Genomic DNA, 21,933 nt, shown 5'->3' with positions numbered 1-21,933 from the left:
TTAGACTTCGCATGTCTCGTTTAACAAAACTGTAGGGAATAAAAGAATGACGCCTCGGGTACAGGGCTACCGGGCGCTTATGTTACGGCGAAACCAAGGAGGAGGTTCACTTATGTTTGCCACGCGGTATACGTGGTTCGAGGTCGCTGTCAGGAGCTGGTAAGATATTTGAGCTCGCGTTTACCGCGGGGAAAACGTACCCATCCCCCTTGGTTCCGTCGCAACATAAACGCCCCGTACCCTTGCACCCGAGGCGTCGTGCCTCTAAACCTTTGGTGTACTACATGAAACAGAAAACATTTTTGGCCTACCACTCTTTGCCTGCTTTCCATAGGACCACAAATGTGGCAACTAATGCAGTCCGCGGTGGGAGCAGGGCCGTCGCGCAATCTGGAAACATTTCTATTTCTTCATCTCGTAGTGATAACGCGTTTTCGAGAAAAACGGTTCAGTTTCGTACGATTCATTTGTGTGTACATCACATAAAAAAAAAAAAAAGATTAAAATGCTGAGTGGACCTGCAGGTTCGATCTCTCGTGGAATCACCCTATATTACCCCTACCTTCCCGGAGACAATCCAAAATGATATAAGGTTGGGTAAGGTAAAACCACGCCGTGATATTATCCTATATCCACACAATTCTTTGAAGATAGAACACATCAGAATATATAACTGTTCTAAAACATAAAAAGAAGTTACTCTATAGTCGGCGATGACTTAATGAACTTAGTACGTGGTTTATTCATTTCGCGGTTCATATGCTTCGTCATTCGTTTGCGTTTTTATCGGCAAACGCCTGTAATCTTATTTGCTGCGGAGCCACAATAAGATAATCGGGAATCGCCATGTCCTGTGTTTCCTATGCTGTCGGTGACCATATCAGCAATTATAATTTAAAAAAAAATAAAGTGTTGCGAACAAAAGTTCGGCTAGAGTCCGATAAAAAAAAAAGAAAGACACCCTCAAGAAGAAACCAAAATATAACGCTCAGATAAGAAAGAACGCCGAGCTTGGCGGACAGACGGTGGCACATTCTCGAAGCAGACTCTGTGGGCCGCTGAACGACGTCCGGATAAGTGACGCAAAAGAGGGGCCAGCCGAACGCGAACGCGACAATCCCTTCATCTCGAGGAGGGCAAGGAGAGGGGGTCGCCAACGATCATCCCTTATCACATCCAATCACTCGACCAGAGACGAGAGGCAGAAAGAAGAAAGAGAGATAGCGTTCGTCCGAACGCGGCCAATAGAGCTCTCGCCGAAATCCAGCCAGCTCATGGAGAAAAGGCGACACCTAACCAAGTCTCATACATAAAAAAAAAAAAATTCATGAAAGAAAAGGAAAAAAAAGGTCAGACGAAGGATGAGACGTAAAAGATAAAAATGACAGAGAAAGAAACATGAGCACGTCGTCCCCTCGCAAAATCCCCCTGATCCGTGCTCCATTCATTTCCATTTTTTTTTTTGTCCATTCAGTGTTGTTGTTTTTTTTTACTTTATTTTTTGTTTTATATTGTTGACAGCGAGGGCTCGCCCAAAGGATCACCTATCGCGGCCCCAACTTTCGCTCGTCAGTTATAAAAATAAAATAAGAAAAAAGAAACGAACAGTATTGCTCGTCGTGTATTAGAAACGGTATGGATGAGATAAAGATCGAAGCCCAGAAGGGCATCTAAATTCGTATACGGCCGCAAGCTAAAGGGTACTATGATCAAAATAAATATATTATGCTCTAACTTGAAACAGTCATCTGTGTACCCTTTGGTACCCCCGCCTGTTAAAAGTGTACTTTGAATTTCACTCTGGCATATCCGTACAATTCTGCATTATATAAGGCAATAATTTCTTATTTTAATTTGTACGACTGTATCGTGCTGGGTTGTTGGTATTATAGGTAAAAAAATATTCGTTTCTCCTAGGTTTAAATGAAAGGGAGCTAGCCAAAGTTCTTTAACCCTTATATTTGAGGTCTCGAAAGCCTACCGTAAGTGTCACTCACAATAAATAAGTTATGCGGTTGCATGCGTTTGCAATTATTACAAGGAAGGATAGAAATGGCAAAGAACATAGACAAGTTCGAGAATTTACAACATCTTGTTCTTTGGCCTCGGGTTTTCAAGAAATTACGGGGAACCCTAAGAAACTTCCCCAGTTCACATACCGTGAATCGTTTTAAATTGAACAAGGATCTCAAAGTTTGCCCTGCACAAAGTTGAAATTGCCGAAATTTTACACATTAACAAATATTGCGATGCCATCAAGGAAACGGGGGCAGAAGTACACCGACACTCGTTAAGTGAAACATGTTCATTTCCAAGGCGTTATTAGAAAACTTAAGATCTCCACTTGAAAAGTTCGCCAACTGGAAACGTGCATTTTTTCACCATTCGAATTAATCGAGCCAGCTCAAGCGAACAAGCCAAGGGATTAACTGCATGCAAAACAGTTCCAGAGAAGTTTACATTGGACGAAGTCAGATTAAAACGTTGATACTAAAAGAGGCGACAAAAGCAGCAAAGCCAAAAACTGACTGTTCCTCGTTTTCTCGACAGTCTCGGGGACACTGTCCATTAACCTCCTTCGAAGCAGAGCAGATAGCGAAGTAGAGCGGTGGCAATTCGTCCTTTTTGTGAGAGAAAAAAAAAAGGGCTTTCTTCTTTGCCCTCTCTCGCGTCGTTACTTCTCCCCGTGTTCTTTTCTTATAGTTTTCATCCCCCTCGGTGCCCCAAATCGCTTGTCCCAAGTAGAATGACAAATAGACCCACATAAAAAGAAATCTACTACTATCGCCCTGTTTATCTGACCTGTATCGCTATGATAAATAACACAAATTAAAATGTAGTAATCTTTTAGCTTTACGAAACGTGCGATAACATGAAGTCTCAGGAATGTATTAGTTACCATAACGCGGGTAACAATATCCTGGTAAATCATCCCTATTTGTATCATCTCAGTTATTTTTTGTTTCCCTGCCTTCTAACTGTATAATAAACATATTCGTTCAAATTATTATATCTACTGCGCTGAGGTTTCACTATTTTGCAGGAAAAAACCCTTCGCGATTATATTTAGTCATGTTTGCCTGAGCGTGCCATCTTCAGACTGACAAAGTCAAATGGGGGTTACAAATCTGACGTTCCTGAAATCATCGAGCGGCAAGCTTTTCTGAATCTTAAAGTCCCGTTCAACAGCAGCCACACAGTCATGGTTACAGCTCAGCTATATATAAAGCAACTGAAAACCCACCTTAGCGCAACAGGCCTCTCAAAGACCAAAACCTTACTCGGTCACCAATTATGATGTAGGTATTTTTATTACAGCCGCAAGTTAGTCAGCCCAAATGGCCGCCTGGTGTCTCAGCTGTGGATGAGCAATTTAGCCAGTGCAGTACAACCGCTTGCCTGGAGTCTTCAACGTGCACCGCGCGGTAGTGATGCACGACCGCACGCCACAACGATGCTAATCCAGATCGGAACGGGCAGGGGTGGCGATTGAACCCAGGATCCCTGGGTTCTATAGTGCGAGCTTTCGCTCCACGTGCTCCGACGGAGCTGGTGCGCGCTTGCCCTCTCGGCCACCGATCCCCATCTCTGTTAGTAGGCCAACGACCCTGACAACGCTGAACAGCTCATAGCCCGGAAGGATACTTCTCCGCCTAGTGGCTCTCTTACAGGTGAAGCCAACCCTACAGAAATGCTTTTTCTGGGGAGAGCGGGACATGCTTTAGAACTAGAACACTTCATTTTTTTATTACTCTTATTGTATTTACTTTATATTTATATATTTTATACTATATTAACATGTACGTCTCTAGAAAAAAATATCATTAGTATTTAAAACGACGTGGATTCTTTTCAGTTGCTATCGACACGGTGCTTAACAGTTTTTATACTCTTTACTTACTGGCATAACCATTTCAAGGCATTTACCTCACAACTGGCTTGATCCGCGAAAATTTTACGTGATAGGGCATAAGTTACTTTGACTTATCTTTCATGCGATGACTTTCTTTTCTTTTTTTTTTTCATGAACTTCTGAAGAATAAAGTAATCTCCCTTGCATGTCAACTCGTTCTCAGCTGAGTAGTTCTTGAAAGTATTGGGAACATGCCGTGAAAAGGTTTAGCTACATGTTTCTTTATTTACTAGGGTTGGCATATTTTTGCGCAAATACGTTCCTTTTGAAACATTTCATTATACTTTTTTTTTACTTTTTGTGCAATATCTTGTTTTAACACCATCTGCAAAAGACTCCCAGTGACGTTAAAAGTATCTCAAACTAAATCAATAAATAAATTAACTTCAACAAGAAGCTATCTTTGGCGAATATTTTTCACTGAATTCTTTATCACGCCAACCTTCCTCGTTGATATGTTACCGATACAGGGAATCTAAAAAAAAAAAAAAAAAAAACGAGGAAAAGACGTAGCCCCCTGAAACTCCGAGACCAAGGAACAAAAACGTTAGGACGATACAAGCTGAAATAAAATGAAAGTTCACCATCTCGTTTGCATGTTCTTCGTTAATTCCATCAAAACTTAGCATTTTCTATAAAAAGATGATGTCGCCACGACTTAGAACATCGTTTAACAAACATGAACGACGCAGTGGGGTTAAAGGGGCAGTGCAACGATTTTAATGTTGAAAGAATTGCCAGTTTGCATTTTTTATATCGTTTATACAAGCCCAAGTGACCAAAAACGCGTCACCTTTACCCAAAAAACGGCTATTCTGCTGCGTAATCGCAAGGCAAAAAACGAATTATTTGCCGATCTGCAGCCGCCGGTGGCGGCTACGGGAACTAAAATGACGGCGTCTCTGGGGGATACGCGGAAGTCAACAAACCCTGTCCCCCTCCGCTGCTACACTCGCCGTCAGCCCCGTGGCGAACCGTCCTTTGTGTTTATCGCTAGCCGCGACCTTCGACGAGGCTAATCCTTTGAAAGTCGACAATCGCGGAGGAAGCGGCTGGGGTCTCTGAAGAGAAGGCCCAAGGGGTGACCACGTGAACCCCCAGAGACGTCACTCGAAAGTCGGCGTGGAGAGTTGGGAGGCACTTCGACCTTCGATTTGGTTAATTTTTTTTAAATAAGAACTAGCGGTCGCAAGAAAATGCGGCTTTCGGTTTTTCGTTCCATATGTGACGCAGATTAATTTCCGCAGTTAATTGGACAAAGTCTGAAAATTGTTGCACTGCCCCTTTAACAACACGAACACTAAAAAACAGAATTTTCTTTTTTTCCGAAAGGTTGGCATGAACAAAAGCCTCAATCAGTCCTTCTTGACGGTTTCAGTTTTGCCAAGTTATTATTGTCCCCAGTAAAGAAACGAAGCAACAGAATGCTCCAGTCGGTATTTAAAGTTGATTCTGTCAACGCTTTAAAAGGCTCTACAATACTGGTTGTCTTTACAAAACAAAATGGGTTAAATACAGTTGAATAATAATTCGTTTGCTAAAGCCGCCGTACATGAAGATCAAACAAAACAAACAAACAAGTAATAAAAAGGTAATTTTCGAAGGTGCATTTAAATTGGGGCATTTTTCGCACCGTGTTCTAAGGCAAACATAGTCTCACATTTTGAACGGGAATTCCTAAGCGTAAACTCGAGCGTACAGCAAAAAACAAAAATTAAAGTAAACCAACGCCAAACAAAAGTGCGTTTTTTTACTGATTTCCATATTAAGATAAGCCTGATCTATAGGAAAACAAAATAAAAAAAAGCGAACTTTTCGTTGAGGCATTTGCTTCCGTCCGTCCTTTTCTGCTATTTAAGCCATTGTCCCTGTCACTAACAACAAAACGGAGGGAACGTGTCCAGGGTTTGGAGTACGGCACACGCGATAAGAGTATGTAGGGCAGCTCTGTGCTCGGCTTTGTGAGAGAAAAAAAAAAGAAGAAGAATGAGGAGCCGTCAATTACGGTGGCGAAGCGTAATGTTTGCCGGCACAACAACAGCTGATAAATAATTCCCGGTTTTTTTTTTTTTTTTTTTTTTTATCTGTATAGGTTTGTTGAGTTTAGCGCTTACAGCAATTGCGTCATTAACGTTGCTCCTAAATATCGTATGAAAAAAAAAGGATCATCATTAAGAAAAGCCAGAGAGGTCACCTAGTGCCGTGCTTGTTAATGAAAGTGAGTGCCGATTAGCGATTTTTCTTCTTCCTTTTTTTGTGTGTGTGTGTGTTTTTGATGGAAGGGGGCGTTTTTTGTTTTTTGTTTTTGTTTTGGCGAAGCCGCTAAGGGCGCGCTACGTCGAGGCAAAGCACACCTATCAAGTCATCAGCAGGTTAAAAAAGGCAGGTCGTGTCGACTCCCCGACATCTCATTATCGCTCTTCAGTCAATGAGATTTCAGCATTAGCCGATAACGACGCCAAGGAACGAATCCCCGGAGCGAGCTTAAGTGTCAACCTAATAAGCCAGGTGTTTCTTAAGCTGTCCACGGGCACAAACGTAGCTAGTCAGACAGACGCCTTCGTGCACGCTTAAAATGTGGTGTGCAGGCGCAACGCCGTGGAGAAGAATATAAAGAAAGTTTAGCTATATGGTAATCGAGAAATATCTCGAAATCAGTCATTCTAATGCAGCCTCGTCGACGCTGGGAGGATTCAGAAGTATTTTAATTTAAAGAATCCAACAGTCTGCTACGCATCCCCTCCCCCCCCCCCCCTGTACGACACCGCGAGTTGATAGAACCAATCAAGCAGCGTCAAAAGTGCAATGTCACGACCCTCGTTCCCTTTCTCGGTGTCTGCTATCGTCCGCTATAAGTCATTCGAGCGACGTGAATTTGCCGCGACTCCGCACATTTAGTGCGTGTGTGCGTGTGTGTGTATCCGTGTTCGCATATGCTCAGCCTTTGCCTGCGCTATGTTTTACGATGAAACGAAGAACCCGGGCATTTGAACTATCGTTTAGCGATAGACTCGCGGAACGGTGGGAACTACGTGCCGTTGGGACCAATCAGCCGTCGGTCTTGCAGAGCGTAATTACGCCCTGATACCCATATACGCAGAGAGCGAGGTCAAGCGATGAAAAGAAGGCTATCGATGGGTCCGGCGAGCACCTATAACTTTCACAGCCTCGTCAGATTAGCAGTGGATATAGTATATACAGACCACGCACCATATTTTTTTTTTCTTAACGTAGATTGCGTTTTAGAAGCCCAAGTGTACGAGAACACCGTCATGGAGATCCGCCATGAGGAAGCGCCGCGTCAATTTTCCCCGCTAAAATTAGCGGGGAAATCGACGTGACGTGTCCACGTCGTGTTACCTCAAGTTACGTGACGTCGATTTCTGCGAAGTGGTTTTGCTAGAGGGTAGTTTGCGCTCGACATATTCTGTGTTCGCAGGTCCTTGTCAGCATGATTAAGATTGTGCAATGTTTCAGTCTCGACCCAATTGGCACCCTTTCGACCATACTCGCGGACAACTTTATGTGGCTATGCAGTCAAAGTTATGAGCGCACGCACGCTTGAGCATCTTGAGCACCCATCAAAGCTGTACACGCGCACTCTTCATTCCTTTTAAAATGTATCAGAAAATGAAAATGTGGGCACATTATAATTATCCACGAACTCACAAATTAAAAACCATTATTATTATTATTATTATTATTATTATTATTATTATTATTATTATTATTATTATTATTATTATTATTATTATTATTATTATTATTATTATTATTATTATTATTATTATTATTATTATTATTATTATTATTATTATTATATTATTATTATTCGCAACTTCCTCTTGCAAGAAAAGGGCTGATCAGTAGAAGGGTTGATGTTTGTAGTACGATATCCAAGTATTTGCGTTTTGCTCTCACACTTGGGAATGTCTCTGCTTTGTGCTTTTGATTCCCCTCGTTTATTTGAGTGTCCTTCGTACTTGTTAATATTTTTATTCTCAGACTGGTGACCTGCGTTCCCCTTCTGCACTCGCGTGTATGTGTTTGTATGTATGGGTTTTTACTCGTTGTTTTTTTTAACTGTGCCAGCCAGCAATAAGACCGATTGGTTGTTCCTGGACACTTTAATAAACATTGATTGATTGATTGATTGATTGATTGGCTGACTAATTGATTGGTTGATTATTACTAACCCGGACTCAGCTGGTTTCAAAAGAAACCTGGGTATATTTTCACGTTCATCAATCAATCAATCAATCAATGTTTATTTTTCTCTTGTGTTAACCAACAGCTCGAAAGCCTACTGGGTTAAGCACACACAATTGAAATACACCCAAAATGCAGAGTAGACAAAATAAAGAGTTGTGAAAAAAAAAACATGCAAGCACACAAACGTGTATATATGCCAATTAAGAACACATGCATCAAAATGATCGTTCTCCAAAAGACAGGTTTGTACTAAAAATATCGACGTCAGTAAATTGCGTGTTTAAAACATGTTGGATACGCGAAACCGGTGATGCGTTTCAAATAAGGTCTGGGTAAAAGACTCTATAGGATTTCTAGAGTTCGTTCTAAGTGGTATGCGAAAGTGAACACAGGTGAGGAGAGTAGGGCTGTCTATTGCATTATGAATTAGCCTATGTAAAAACTGAACATCCCGAATGGACCTTCTTTTACCTAAGGTGCCCAATGTTAATTTTGCTAAAATCGAATTATATTCATAAAAACACTTTCTTCCAAAATATCGGTCGTAAATGATGCGCACAAATCGCTTTTGTACATGTTCTATACTTTCACTTGCTGTTATAGATATGCAGTTCCAGACTACAAATGCAAATTCTAGTTTCGAACGTACATGGGTACTATATAATTTCAAGAGACAGTGATGAGTGATAAATGGTCTAGTTAAGCGAGACATTATTCCTAGCGTGCGCAATGACTGGCTGATAATGGAGTTCATGGTACTGTGATTTCTGCTTCATTAATAAGGTGCAGCATAGTTGCTTACGTTCTTGTGTTATAAGTAGGGCTCCGTGTTTTTGGATAAATTCGAAAAACCCCGAAAAACACCCGCCGGTAAAATTTTGGTCAATTCGAATTTTTCCTATCAACTCGAAATTTGTATGTGCCTCTACCCCCCCCCCCCCCCCAAAAAAAAACAAAAAAAAAACAAACACGGTAGTTTCTATTTAATTTTAATCAGTGCACAGGGCCAATGGCTCTGAGAGACTGGTGCCAGAGTTATCTTTCAAATTTCGAACCATTGTCAAAGTATAGCTCCCAGAACAGGACATTGTACTTTCGCGTCACGAGAAAGGCCACTGTTTTGGTTTCCAGTTTGGACGATACTATGTGTGCTTTAAGAGAAGAAAGGGTGTTGAGGTAACAGTCAAAGAAATGAACCATGGATATTGCATAAGATGGGAAAATGGGACAGATGAAGCTTCTCTATTGCATCATTCACGACTCCACCTCGCGCGGCATCGGGGTTGGTTGATGGAATAGGATGGGATGGTTGATGGATAGGAGGATGGGATGAAAACGAGTTTCCCAGCGACCACCTCCAGGAGTTTTTTGGTTTGAAGGTATCGGCGTTTATCGGGGCAACACTTGTGTGCAACGTTTGTCGTGTGACAAATTAGTTTTGCTAATGACAGTGTCACAAACGCCAAATCCTGCTGAAGATATAAGAACTGATAGAAGCGCGTTTTATTTTTTTATCTAGCATACGTTTACCCTCGAATATTTATTTATTTATTTAATAGTAAACAATAAAAATAAACTCGTGAATTCGGAAAATTTAAAATCAAACAAAAATAAAGTCCAATGAACTCTGAATTTCCGTAAAAAAAAAAATAAACTCTGAAAAAGACCCTCCGAATTTGCCGAAAAATAAATTCCGAAAACACTCACAAAATCCTAGTTATAACTCGTCTAGAAATCATTCCAAGTTTCATTCAACAGCATTTCTCGACGAATTAACGACGACTCTATTTTCTCATATCGACCCAGGTTCCTATTCCAAACAACTGCACTCAATATAAGCACATTCAAAAATATATTCGGCTCCCAAATGAGCCATCCCAATCGAAACGACAAAAGAATTACGAAAAAAAAAAAAAAAAAAAAAGCTTGTTCGCTAACCGAAGAAAAAAGCAAATGACAAAAGACGGGGAAATTTGAACTCTTATTCCGTTACATGTATAAAAGTAAAAATCAAGACATCGAGGACAAATGGCAGAACTGATTTCCGTTAGAAAATTTAAACAACCAAAACCACTCCAACGTTGATTTCAAAAACTAACAAAAAAAATTCACATCAAAACTGTCTGTGCCGTAAACTCCATAACAAAACGCAAAAAAAAAAAAAAATCTTTTTTTTTTTTTGTGCTGAAACAAAAATAACCTAGACGTGCCGACTGCCATACTTTGCTTTAAGGTTTTTCTTCTTTTTTTTTTTCTTTCACCTCTTTGCGAAAAAAACGAGGATAAACTATGCCGGTGGGCTAACAAAAGCGCAAAGAACGAAAACACCATTCCTTTACACTGCAACCGCAAAGTATGCAGTCAAAAAAAAAGAAGAACGAGCGCGAATTTTACAGACCGGAACGCTAGAAAATTGAGGAGACCGCCTCCAGACAAAAGCAAAACAAAAGAGAGCACTTTATATATAACTAAAAAAACAAAACAAAATCAGAACGAGCACGGAATGTAGTGAAACCTGCGACGCTTTATGCATACTAAAACCAAACGAAATTGCGCGGTGAAACCGCACCGACACACACAACCCCTTCATAGAGTAGCTGCACCAATTGTTTTATATCGTATTATTTCTACTTCCACATCGTTGCTATCGTTGAAAAGCAACTAGCGAAACGAAGAACAAAATAACGAAAACGAAAATCAATAAAATATATAAAGAAGCGTTAAAAATGTCTGCTTCTTTTTTATTGTGCGCACAAAAGACGCAAAAAAATGTGAAACGAATCGGAAGAAGATGAGGGAGACACAGTTCGTTAAGTTGCGTCTCTGTCAAAGCTGGCAAAAAAGAAAAGAAAGATGGGGCGTGTTCGCTTTCAAAAAATCGTTGGGCGAAACGATGTCGTTGTTCCGCCGCTCCAGATAAACAGTCGTCTTCTCCGAAAACCCAGCGAACGGCTCAAGCTTCTCTACAAAATCCCAGCATAAAAAAAAAAAAAATGCAATGTTGTAAACGCACCAAGTTCGACGGAAACTAAAGCTTACGTCTGTCAGTTTGTTTTGTTTGTTTGTTTTTGGATAAAGTATAAAAAATATAAGTGAAGAAACCGCTCATCGATTCCAGTGCACCTTCCCCCCCCCCCCCTTTATTTTTTCTTCGTCTGTTTACTCTTACTTTGAGCGGAACGAAAAGCTTGTTGTTTGTGGACAAAATTGGATATAAAAAAAAAAAAAAGAAGGAAGCCGCCATGAGGTAAGATCTCCCCTCCCAGAAAAAAAATATCACTTCCGTATTTTCTTGGTTCCTTTTTTGTCATGAGGAACCGAATGTTCTAATAACAATGCTACGAAAAAAACGGAAAGATCTTACACAAAATAATGAATTGGGTCATCTCTTTGTTTCATTTTTTGCACGGAATATATCCCCGCCAGCTCTGTTTACACATCGGAGCCCTTCAACCAATTTACAAGCCAGCCTTCAATTGGCAATTATTTTTTGTACTCTCGCAATGGTCGAATAGCGTAAAAGAAACAAAAAAAAAATATTTACTTTTAAACGCAAAAAAAAGAGTGAAACAACCGATTTTTTAGCTTAGGATTGTCTTAAATGTGGTGCCCAAAGCGAAATTTTGGTTAGGTCAAGCCACCAAAAAGCATAAAGCGCAGATCAAACGCAACCGCACTGGATATTTATTAGAGAACTGGTAATCGGTCTCTGCACTTCAAAATAAAATATTTTGGGAGTCACAGGAGTATTTGAAAAGCAGCGTAGCTAACAAAAATGTTAACTCCGTCTCTTTCTTTCATGCTTTTTTTTTTTATTTGAACATGCTTTAGTAGCAGGCTCATTTAATTATTCTAGAAGCTTGGACTACACAATACGTAATACGGCCATAAAATACAGTTTGGAACAAAAAGGTAAGCATTAAAGGTGAAATTAACAATCTTGTGCTTCTAAAGAAAAGCAAGGGAAAATTCTTCAGAAAGGGAGGAAAGAAATTCCTGCAATTTTTCGTTAAACTTCGAAAATTTTGGCGGAAACAAATTGGCTTCATTTGTTTTCTAGATAATTGACTAAATTGCAACGAATGTTGCATTTTAGTCAACTAAAAATTCTACCATAACCGCCCAAAACTTTTCTTAATTCTCCTTCCAGCAATTGTTTTTTTTTTTTTTAGGCGATGGTAAGTATACTTTGAAAAGATCAAAAGTAGCTAGTCTGTTATAGTGTTTGACTGTAAAAAGTTAGCTGCTTGCACCCTGTTGTCTGTAATATCCTCAATCGCAATCGGTGTATCCACGATTGCGATGAATTCGTAGTTTAACAGACAAAACGCGGTTTCGGACGAAACCTGAAAATAATTTATTGTCTCTGATGCTCATGATAAGATAAATAAATTCGTTGCATCCGGTGAGAGAAATTTAAAAATTACGATTTTACCAACCTCGAAAATAAAACAAGAGCTTCGCCAGAAAATCAACTGGACTTATCTATTAATTACTACAAGTCAATAAAACACTGTGGGACGCTGAAAAATTGTGTTGCATCATTTGCCAATGAAAAACACGGACAGAAATGCAATCTTTTTGTCGAACCACAGGAATTTTGATTCAAGAAGTTTGGTGCTTGCTGGCATATCAATTAGAACACGGAGCAGTCTGGTCATTGTTTGGTATTTTTTATTTATTATTAATTTTATTGTGTTCGCTAGGGCTTCATTTATACTTTTCCCAGTACCCGTCGGTCAGGAAACAATTCGCAGCCTCAATGGTAGCTAAATCTTCACGATCTAAACCAGGGGTGGCCAGGCTGACCCGGCCTATGAGCCGCAAACAAAACCAAGAAACTTGCAAGAGGCGCAGAGGGGGGGGGGGGGGGGGGGGGGGGGGGGGGGGGGGGCAAAGAGCATGCATGGTTTGACAGTCCCTGTCCTTGATGCCTTTCCCCATAGGGTCCGGCAAACTCCCTCGAACCATGAAAGAAACAGGATCTGTGGAAACATAAGAGTGAAAAGCGGTTCGACCGTACGTATGGGGGCACAAGGCTGCCAAACCCCAAGCTGTTCTTTAATATGAAATCCTTGAGAAACGCGGAAAGGGAGGAAGGGAGGGGAGGGGAGGGGGGGGGGGGGGTGTCCCCTTACGAGGGATCCGCGAGCCGCACTTGGACCAGCGAAGACCGCATGCGGTTCGCGAGCTGCGGTTTGGCCACCTTTGATCTAAGCCAACAGCACGCGATTGCTCCATAAAGTAGACAAAGTTTCTCGTCCTCAAATGAGCACTGATACCTGTTTGGTATGTTTACTAGGCACCATTGAATAAAATAGCAAAGGTACGGGCGGTGCTTATTCTTTCCGTACTGTAAAAGCGCTACCAACACGCTCGTGATAATTGAATTGCATCTTTAGTTGTCCTCGAAGACTTCTAAGGCAATACCGACGCAAGGCGGGTCAACGATTGCGTGCTGATGATGGTCACTAAATAATGTCGTCTTTTAGGCTTTGTTCGAGAAAGAAAAAGAACATTTAGTGGTAAATACCGAGCCCTTGCGCACTGACCTCAAAGTCTTAACTAGAATGCACAAAAGCTCGTCTTACAGAGCTTGGAATCCTTACGCACAGCGAGGCTCGGAATGCCCCGCCTCATGCTCGGCTCAAATTATAAAGTGGCAGTCAGCACCGTGCAATTTTCGAAGACTAGGAGTTGTTGTACCGGCCCACCGGCATGGCCGCCATCCGTGACGTCACGCAAAGCGCGTCTCTCCCCCACCATCCCGTGCCCCTCACACAAGTGCATCGATCGCGGCGGTGCCACACCACGCGGTGCCGCCATCTGTCGGAGACTAAGAAAACCAGGTTCCCCCTAGACCAATTTTTTTTTTCTTTCCTCTCCCCTTTCCCCATCATATCCCAACCCATCCTTCCGAACCTAGGAGCAGCTTCGCTTCCCGAACTCTGTCCCGGTTCCTCGCTAGACCGAGAAGTGGGGGTAGCGTCGCCTCGGCAGCAGTGCTCCACAGTGTGAAGGGAAAGAAAGGTCCGGTAAACGTGACAAAGGAAATGGAAAGAAGGGAGAAGGAGGCGAGGAAGAGAGGCCGGCCTTCTCATCGATCGCAGACAGCGAGGCCTATGCGCGACCCAGAAGTGGACTAACGGGAAGAGGGAAAGGGAGGAAGAGGCATCCGTACGTTAATTAGTGATGAGGAGAAGCCGGCAATGCAGTGAAGATGGTGAGGGGGAGGAGAAGGAGGGAGAGGTCATCTACCTCGCTGACTCTTCTCCCCTTTTTGTGGGAGGGGGAGAGATGGAGAATCTCACGACTCTCGGAGGACAGATTGTTTGTTGTCCGTCTATATCTTTCTGCGGGGAAGGCATGCTTCGCCCGCTCGCTCGCTCGGAGGTCGGTTTGTCTTGTGTGTTCGCTGGAAGACTGGGGAAGAGCGTGGTTGTTGGGGAAAGAGGGAATTGCGAGATATGGCGAAACGTTGCGAGATTGGGGAAGGAAGGCGCGGCGCGCCTTCGGTCCAAGTGTGTATACACGGCGTGTTTGTCCCCCGAGACTCAGTTTGCGATGGATTCGAGTCTGAACAGCACAAAAAACATCATCCGTATTGAAGTGAGAAAGGAATTGTCCCCTTTGGATCGACAATCTAGTTTTTCCGGTAGTATTGAATGTAAATATCTAGGTTATTCAATGTTTTCTTTGATGTCTGTATTTCGAGATTACTACCGAGATATAGTAGTCCTCGTTTGTTTAACAAATGTGAACGAATATGCACACTAGAAAGACATGCACAAGGAGAAGTAGGTAAAAAAATCTCTAACCACGATTAAAATACGAAATCTCTGGAACGCCAGAGCCACAGTCGCGAACGCGACTGCAGGTTCAATAAAGTCAAGGATTACAATCTACAGAGCTCTAATCCCGGGAACCCAAGATTCTCGTTGGAGCACTCAAAAACGTAACGCCTACACGTGGCTATAGACTTGTAACGTAAGTCACGCTATTGCTGCTAAGTTAAAAATATCTCAGCTAACAGCTTCGGCGAATAGTTCAGGGTACAACAACAAATGTTTTGATGGTAGACACATGCAAGGAGGATTATTATCTAGCACTGAAGATATCATTTGGAATGTGAGAGTGTGAAAGTGTGAGCTTCTACCTCCAAGTTCCGTACGCGCACGTGTATAGGTAAACATTCTGCTTACAAATAAAATGATTGAAAGAAAATTAAGTACCCGCTCAAATACAGTATTTAAACGGTTAACGATAATATTCGACGAGACGCACCGAAGTATCTTGTGTTCTTTACAACAGTTATAAGGCATCATGCCCTTCGCAATGGATACCGATTCGTGTATTTCAAGATTTTCAATGTTTCTGCGCTGTCTCTTCGATGCCCTGCGTTGAAACACTGCAGAGGTAAAATAAAGGGCACAAGCACGCCGTATATAATGTTATGCCTTCATGTCCATGGCGACTCTACATCGCTTCAGGTAGTTTTCTTCTTTTTTTTTTTTTGCAAAGTTGTTTTATTTGTAATGTTGTTGTTGTTGTTTTTAATTTGAAGATTGTAGTCGCATTAATGTAATATTTATTCTAAAAATAGTAGGCTATTTGAGCTCCTGAGGTATATGAAATCAAAAACAAACTCTATTCAATTTCCAAATGCAAGTTTAAAGCAGACAATTCCCGCTTCGTAAGCGGTAGTGCTTAAGGAATTCCATAACGCAGAACACGACACCGCGCGCTTGCGAGTAATTATTCCGAAGCTACGTAGAAATCAAAACATTTTTGTGGCCCCTACCCTGCCGTCATCACTTCTTTGTGTATTACTCGCTAAAGGTTTCTTGAAACTTTTCTGTTTTCTTTTCTTGCGAGTAATGCTCGCTTGTGCAACAATCGATCCACTAAACACGAAGTGAAACCCCTTTGATATTTTGTTTTGTTTTTAATATTGACTTAGAAAGACGCAAGGGGAATAAAATAAGTCAATCGAGATTAATTAAACGGCAAACGGATACATGAAGTCTTATGGGTCTCTCGACTAACTCAGGAAACAAAACAAGAAATGGTTGCGCCAATTCAGCCCTCCAACTGGCGGCAAACTACGTCTCGCTCCAGCCGAGTTCTCGAGTTCAGTCGCGCCCCAGGCGCCCACTTCCACCCAGGCTGAGTCATTTTCGTATTTGGTCGAGGAAGAACACGCAGGGCACGCAGAATTTAAACATAACGAGCAAATCGCAAAATCGATTAGAGAAAAGGCAACAAAGCATTCAACCCCCCCCCCCCCCCCCCCCCAAACCACCCCGAACTCGCGCACCACAACAAAAACAATGCATTCGACCAGACTTCTGCGGTCTTTTATCGTGAATGATGACCCTACGAGCACATGAGCATTCGTCTACAGCCACCAAACGAAAACCAGGCTTCAAAAAGCAGCAAGAAAATAAGAAAAAAAAACACGCGCGTTGCTTTTCAAAGGCGCGTCGCACACCACGACGGTTTTTTTCCTTCTGGTGTCAGCTAACAGCCGGTGTTGTTGTTTTAATCTACGTGAACGGAATAACAATACGCCTGAAATCATTCTGCGGTCTCGGTGGAGTCCATCCAGGCGGTCTATGCAAGACGGCGGGACCCGGACATCGTCGCTTAGCTGCGATTGGTCAACGGCGTGGCGCTGACCAATCGTAGCAGGCGGCGATGTCCCGGTTCCTTTGTGCCGCCATCTTGCATACAGCCCCCCCTGGAGTTCATTCTAGAAAGTTCCTTCCTCGTCGTAGAGGTGCAGCCTTATCTTACGAGTGATTCGTTATAGAAGGTCACGTGCCTCGTGCCATCAAATACCCGAACTCGATTTTCATTTTCTGAAGCGAAGAATAAGTTTCCATTTTCTGAAACCGGCTACTGTCCCGATTTTTCCCTAAAAAGATATTTTCTCGCGTTTCCGGGAATTATACCGGGTGTCCCAGCAGAAATATTCGAACGAATCTGGAGAAAGCCCCATCAACGCTGATAAAATGAAAAATTGTTAAGCCAAAAAGTACAATAAGAATAACTTGCGATACTTTTTTTTTTTTTTTTTTTTTCGGAACGTTTTACGTGGCATAGTGACTGACAGCTCAAAAAGCGCATGAGCGTGTCTCACTGACTTCAGGCCTCTTGCTGCTTTGTGATTGGCTCTTTATATTCCTTATCGGCTAATGCTGCAACCTGATTGGCGGCGGACCGATAACGCCCGGCCTTTCTTGAGTTGTCGGTGACTCTATTTGCGTCTCCAGCTTGTTGCTCGCCCTCCCGCGGCCGAAACGGGAAGCACTCTACTGAGGGTCCCCCACTTCTCCTGCTCAGCGGGCACGGCGGAACTGCTTGCGATCATGGCTCGCGAAATGTCATTTCCGAATACAAACAACACTCTTCAGTGTGCCAATGTAGCGCTGCAGCCGGTATGGGATAGCACCTTGTTAGAGAGTTTTAATATTACGTATAGGAGCAAACATAAGCGCTGTGCGTTTGTGTTAGAGTTGCGTCCACGCTGTGCACGCGTGCCGTCGCCGTGCTCCAACCCAAGACCGCAATTTCGGGCACGCGCAGTGTGAAACATGTATCGCAAACACACAGTGCTTGCCTTCGCTCGTATACGCAATACTAAAACTCACTTGCTGCAGTGATCAGGCGTGCAAGCGGGGAGGTGTTCCTTCGAACATGAAAGGCGGAGATTGGCAAAGCGACGGCGCGTAAAAAATTAAAGAGAGTAAAGGTCCTACGAAGATTAGTATTAAAAAAAAGTAAATCCATTCTTTTTTTTTCCTTTTGGGGCATTTGGTTTGGAAGGATTGGTGGCGACTTTGGAAGTTTTGCCGACTGTCAAAAGTCGCGACTTTGATAACTTGACACACAATTTGTGTAATTTTATATGAATTTCTAAGATTAGCTAGAATGTTTTCATTGATTTTAGACTATTTTTATTTGATAACTTGTTATAACTTGTTAATTAAACAAGCGGAAATTGGCACCAGTGAGGATAATTTGCAGTTTCGATTGCCATACTTGTTAGCGTGTTTGAAGTTAGATAATGAAAAACAAATTATATTAGAGCTTGAAAAACTATGTAGTAACAAATATCAATTATATTTATTATTATTAATAGAAAATGCGGAAATTTGTGCTTCCAATAAATGTCAGGATCACAAAAATACCCCATTTAACCATAAAAGTTTTTTTTTCCCAGAAAGCTCTCATTTTGTTTTGTTTTTAGCATAGAAAAAACTCTGACATCGTTATCAAGATAGACAAACAGTCAAACACTGGATATGATATAAAGTCATATGCCTCTGCGTTGCTTTAAAATACCCACCCTTATGCTGTGTGACTCAAATTTTGTCTGTTTTTTTTTTTTTTCAGTGAGAACAGCATTTTTTTTAATTTATATGTTTTGTGAACATATTCTAAACTCATCACCCGTAGCGATATTTTGTAAAATTCGGATCGATTGTGTTATTTTTGTGTTTGGGAAGAATGTTAACACAATTAATTATCAAAATACCCAAAAACTCATTAAAAAGACCGTAGTTCATTATTTCACACGACAATTATCCGAGCGAGAAAAAGTAGCAAGAACACAAATATCAAAAAGGGACACAGAACTCTCCAAAATATCTCGAAGTGCTTGGATCGGACACGTACGTCACAAAATAATTTTTCCGCGAGCAACTTTTTTAGTTCAATAATTACACTCCGAGACGGTTCGAGTTATGAAAGAATCCGAAATGAACTACCAAGAAATCAAATCCCAAAGAGAGGTTAGTTTCGGTTTTATTCCAGAATTAAAACGTTCCTTCTGGCATAGATATTACGCTAAAAGCAGTTTTTAGGATAAGGAGGTGACCTGCGCTCATAACACGCTTGCTTCCTTGTATAGGTAGGAATAATTTGTGTGGCTTGGTGAAGCCAGCACACTAGACAGGCTCAGCAACTGGTACTATACCGACACGCATCTCCGACACTCACTAAAACCGCCATTTTGGAAAACGAGTGGCGCCACCTGTAGTGAATTGGAGTCGCGAATAGACCTTTCCTATAATCGCCTTCAGCGCGCTGCCATCTTTTTTTTTTTTTTTATTGTTTTTTTTTTCTCTCTCTTGGGCTGTAGAACACGTTCGGAGAGTGCGCAGTAGCTCTCTTCCATCGAAAACAAGACGCTGCATTTACCAAAAAAAAACTTCATCAATTTTCCTGTTTTGTTTTTTTCGTTTTTTTTTTTTTTTGTTTTTTTTTTTTTTTTTTGTACACCGTATTTTCGACAAGAGTTTCCTGTGGCCCTCCGAATGGCGGCCGACATTGCGCTAAAAGATGTCAAGAAGCCAAATCTCCTCAATATTTTGTTTTCTCTTTTTTTTTTTTTTTTTTTTGTTAGGTTTCACATATTAGCTTCGACCACCTACGTATTGCATTCGGTACAGTGTCTGACGGGTACACTGCCAAAGTCTCGGGTTGAAACGCCACCGTACATAATAACTCTCGAGCATTTGCCGCGGACTATAATTTGTTGCAGGTTACAAATAGCGAGACCAGCCGCTCCCTCAAAGTTCTCTGCCCGCCACGATTGGTGTTTCCCTCTCCAGCCGGCCCCTCTCCAGCGTTCGCTCTGCTAAATTGGAAAGAGTGGAGGTGTTATAAGAGGAGCTTGTCCTTCTATTCTTGGCCCGCAACAGACCGTAGTCTGCTAGGCGTATACTAGACAAATTATTGTCATAAAAACGAATAAATAAGGATACTTCGTCATTGAGAACTGCCGAGTGCTTCAACGTCGCCAACTGTGCCAAACGTGTTTAACAATTACAGATACCCTCGAAGAGTAACTACAGCGACGACAATATTCTTGTCGTGCCCGCAATGCAAAGACAGTATCACGCAAGCGTTGCAGCAGATCAGTACTCGAATCGTGCTCTTCAGATATTTTCTGTTTATGACGCTCTAATATCGGAGGTTTCTTGTTTGATGCTCGTGCTCGTCGACGCTGAGAATACTTTGTTCGCGATCCACGCTTCAGTGACACTGACTGCTGACCAACACATTTGAGTCGATTGTCCATTGACCACGTCATTAAGCAGAGAGCGACAGAGTTACACGAACAAGCGAACGGCGGATTCGCTCGTTTTCTTTGACAATCGAGACGCAACTTTTCCCTCCGTAGTTTTTAAAGCACAATTTACTCAATATTAGCAAATTGATTAATCTAAAACTTCAATTCATATTGGGAATGATGTAATTCAAAGCCAAGCAAGATTTTTTTTAGATATATTCTTGGGGTAATACTTCATATAATTCGAGAAATAAATCCTATAAAATACCACTGTTAAGGACGACCTTCAGGAATCGGAATTAGCATATTTAATACCTCATTGTTTTTTACAATTATCAAGATATTATGGAAATAAGACAAAATAGTGTTTCTCATCGTAGCTTAGAAAACAGCAAAAAGGTATTTTCTTATGTATCCGACATAATAAATATAATTCGTCAATGTATTACCACATATCGTTGTTGTTGTTGTAGTTTTGTCATTTGTTATAGTAATTGTGCTGTTGGCATCTGCCCATGTTTTGTTTTCCTTATATTTATTACTTGTGTTCTGTTTCCCAGTGCTAGCCGACGCAATGAGTTAGGGTGACTGGGCCTCGCATCAGGAAGTATGTATCTGCCTTTTGCCCTGTTCTCTGGAGACCTTGTCTCCAAATGAAAAAACAAACAAGAAAACGTCATCACTAATGTATCCACGCAGCTCTGCCTGTAGCTTGCGTCAGCGTGTCCGTCAGCGCGTTTTGCAGCGTCTCAGAACAAGCGCGACCCTAGCCCGCGACGACGCAAAGCGGCGACGCGTCTGCCGCTTCGCGGTGACTCTTGCCAAGCTTTAGCGTCTTTGCCGCTTGGGAAGGGTTGGCCCTGCCCCAAGCGGCCCAATCTGTGCCCTCTTGGGGCAGGCGCGGATTGGGCACGAGTGCTGGATATAGGGTTCGGCCGAGTCTTGTGTCCAGTCAATGCGTAAAAGGACGCTCTGAGTCGGATTCGGGTCCAAAAACTGAGCTGGTGCCATCCCAGTGTGATGGCTTTACGGGGAGATCGTAGATTCACAGGCTTTGATTACTCGATCACGAATGAAGACGTCACGGAACAAGATCATAGTCGTGTCCTGCCATCATTCACCTCTCGTTTAGTTAGAAGATCAGCAGCGGAGTTAATTAACCCTCCCCCCCCCCCCCCTTTCTCCTCGTCCACGCATGAATACAATGTTGCGGAGCAGACGACGCACTATTTTCTACACAACGGATGGATGTGAAGCGGGTGCATAACTGGCGGAGCTTTTGGCGTAAACTTGCGTCACTGAACTCTTAACCTGTCGGCCACTATAGTGTGATGGAACGTGCCTATCTGTGGCACCAACCAAAGCGGTATACAGTCTCAGGTGGTCTAAAAAAATGATACATTTACGGTCGTCAACAGCCCGTAAGTGCAAAAGCCAAAAACGCCGTGTTCGCACTAACTGTGCCGCGCAGTATACCCTTAAGGCTGCCAACAAGACCTCTGTTCGTCTACAACAGTGGTTCTCAAATGGGGGTCCGCGAAGGAAGTCTCGGGGTCCGCGTTCATCAGTCAAGCCCGGCAATAAAAGTTTTTTTTCCAGGTCTAGAAGAAATGTTTCAGTTTTTGGGCGAGTTTCCTCGCGTGCATGTCAATAAGAAAGGTCTATTTTACACTAGCCCTTACTTAAATCCATTTATTCATTTAATATTATATTTACCCTATACTCCCCC

General features: G+C 42.1%; 1 protein-coding gene across 1 annotated transcript in view; it reads right to left on the bottom strand.

The window, feature by feature from the left end:
- Window positions 1-21,933, bottom strand: part of LOC8030752 — a 172,254-nt gene that overhangs the window by 129,289 nt on the left and 21,032 nt on the right. The gene's annotated exons all lie outside the window — the stretch shown is intronic.

The sequence above is a fragment of the Ixodes scapularis genome, unplaced genomic scaffold, assembly GCF_016920785.2.
Source record: "Ixodes scapularis isolate PalLabHiFi unplaced genomic scaffold, ASM1692078v2 PGA_scaffold2__306_contigs__length_199485367, whole genome shotgun sequence".
Classification (NCBI taxonomy): Eukaryota; Metazoa; Arthropoda; class Arachnida; order Ixodida; family Ixodidae; genus Ixodes; species Ixodes scapularis.
The sequence above is the reverse complement of the archived record's forward strand: the minus strand, read 5'-3'. Positions and strand labels throughout refer to the sequence as shown.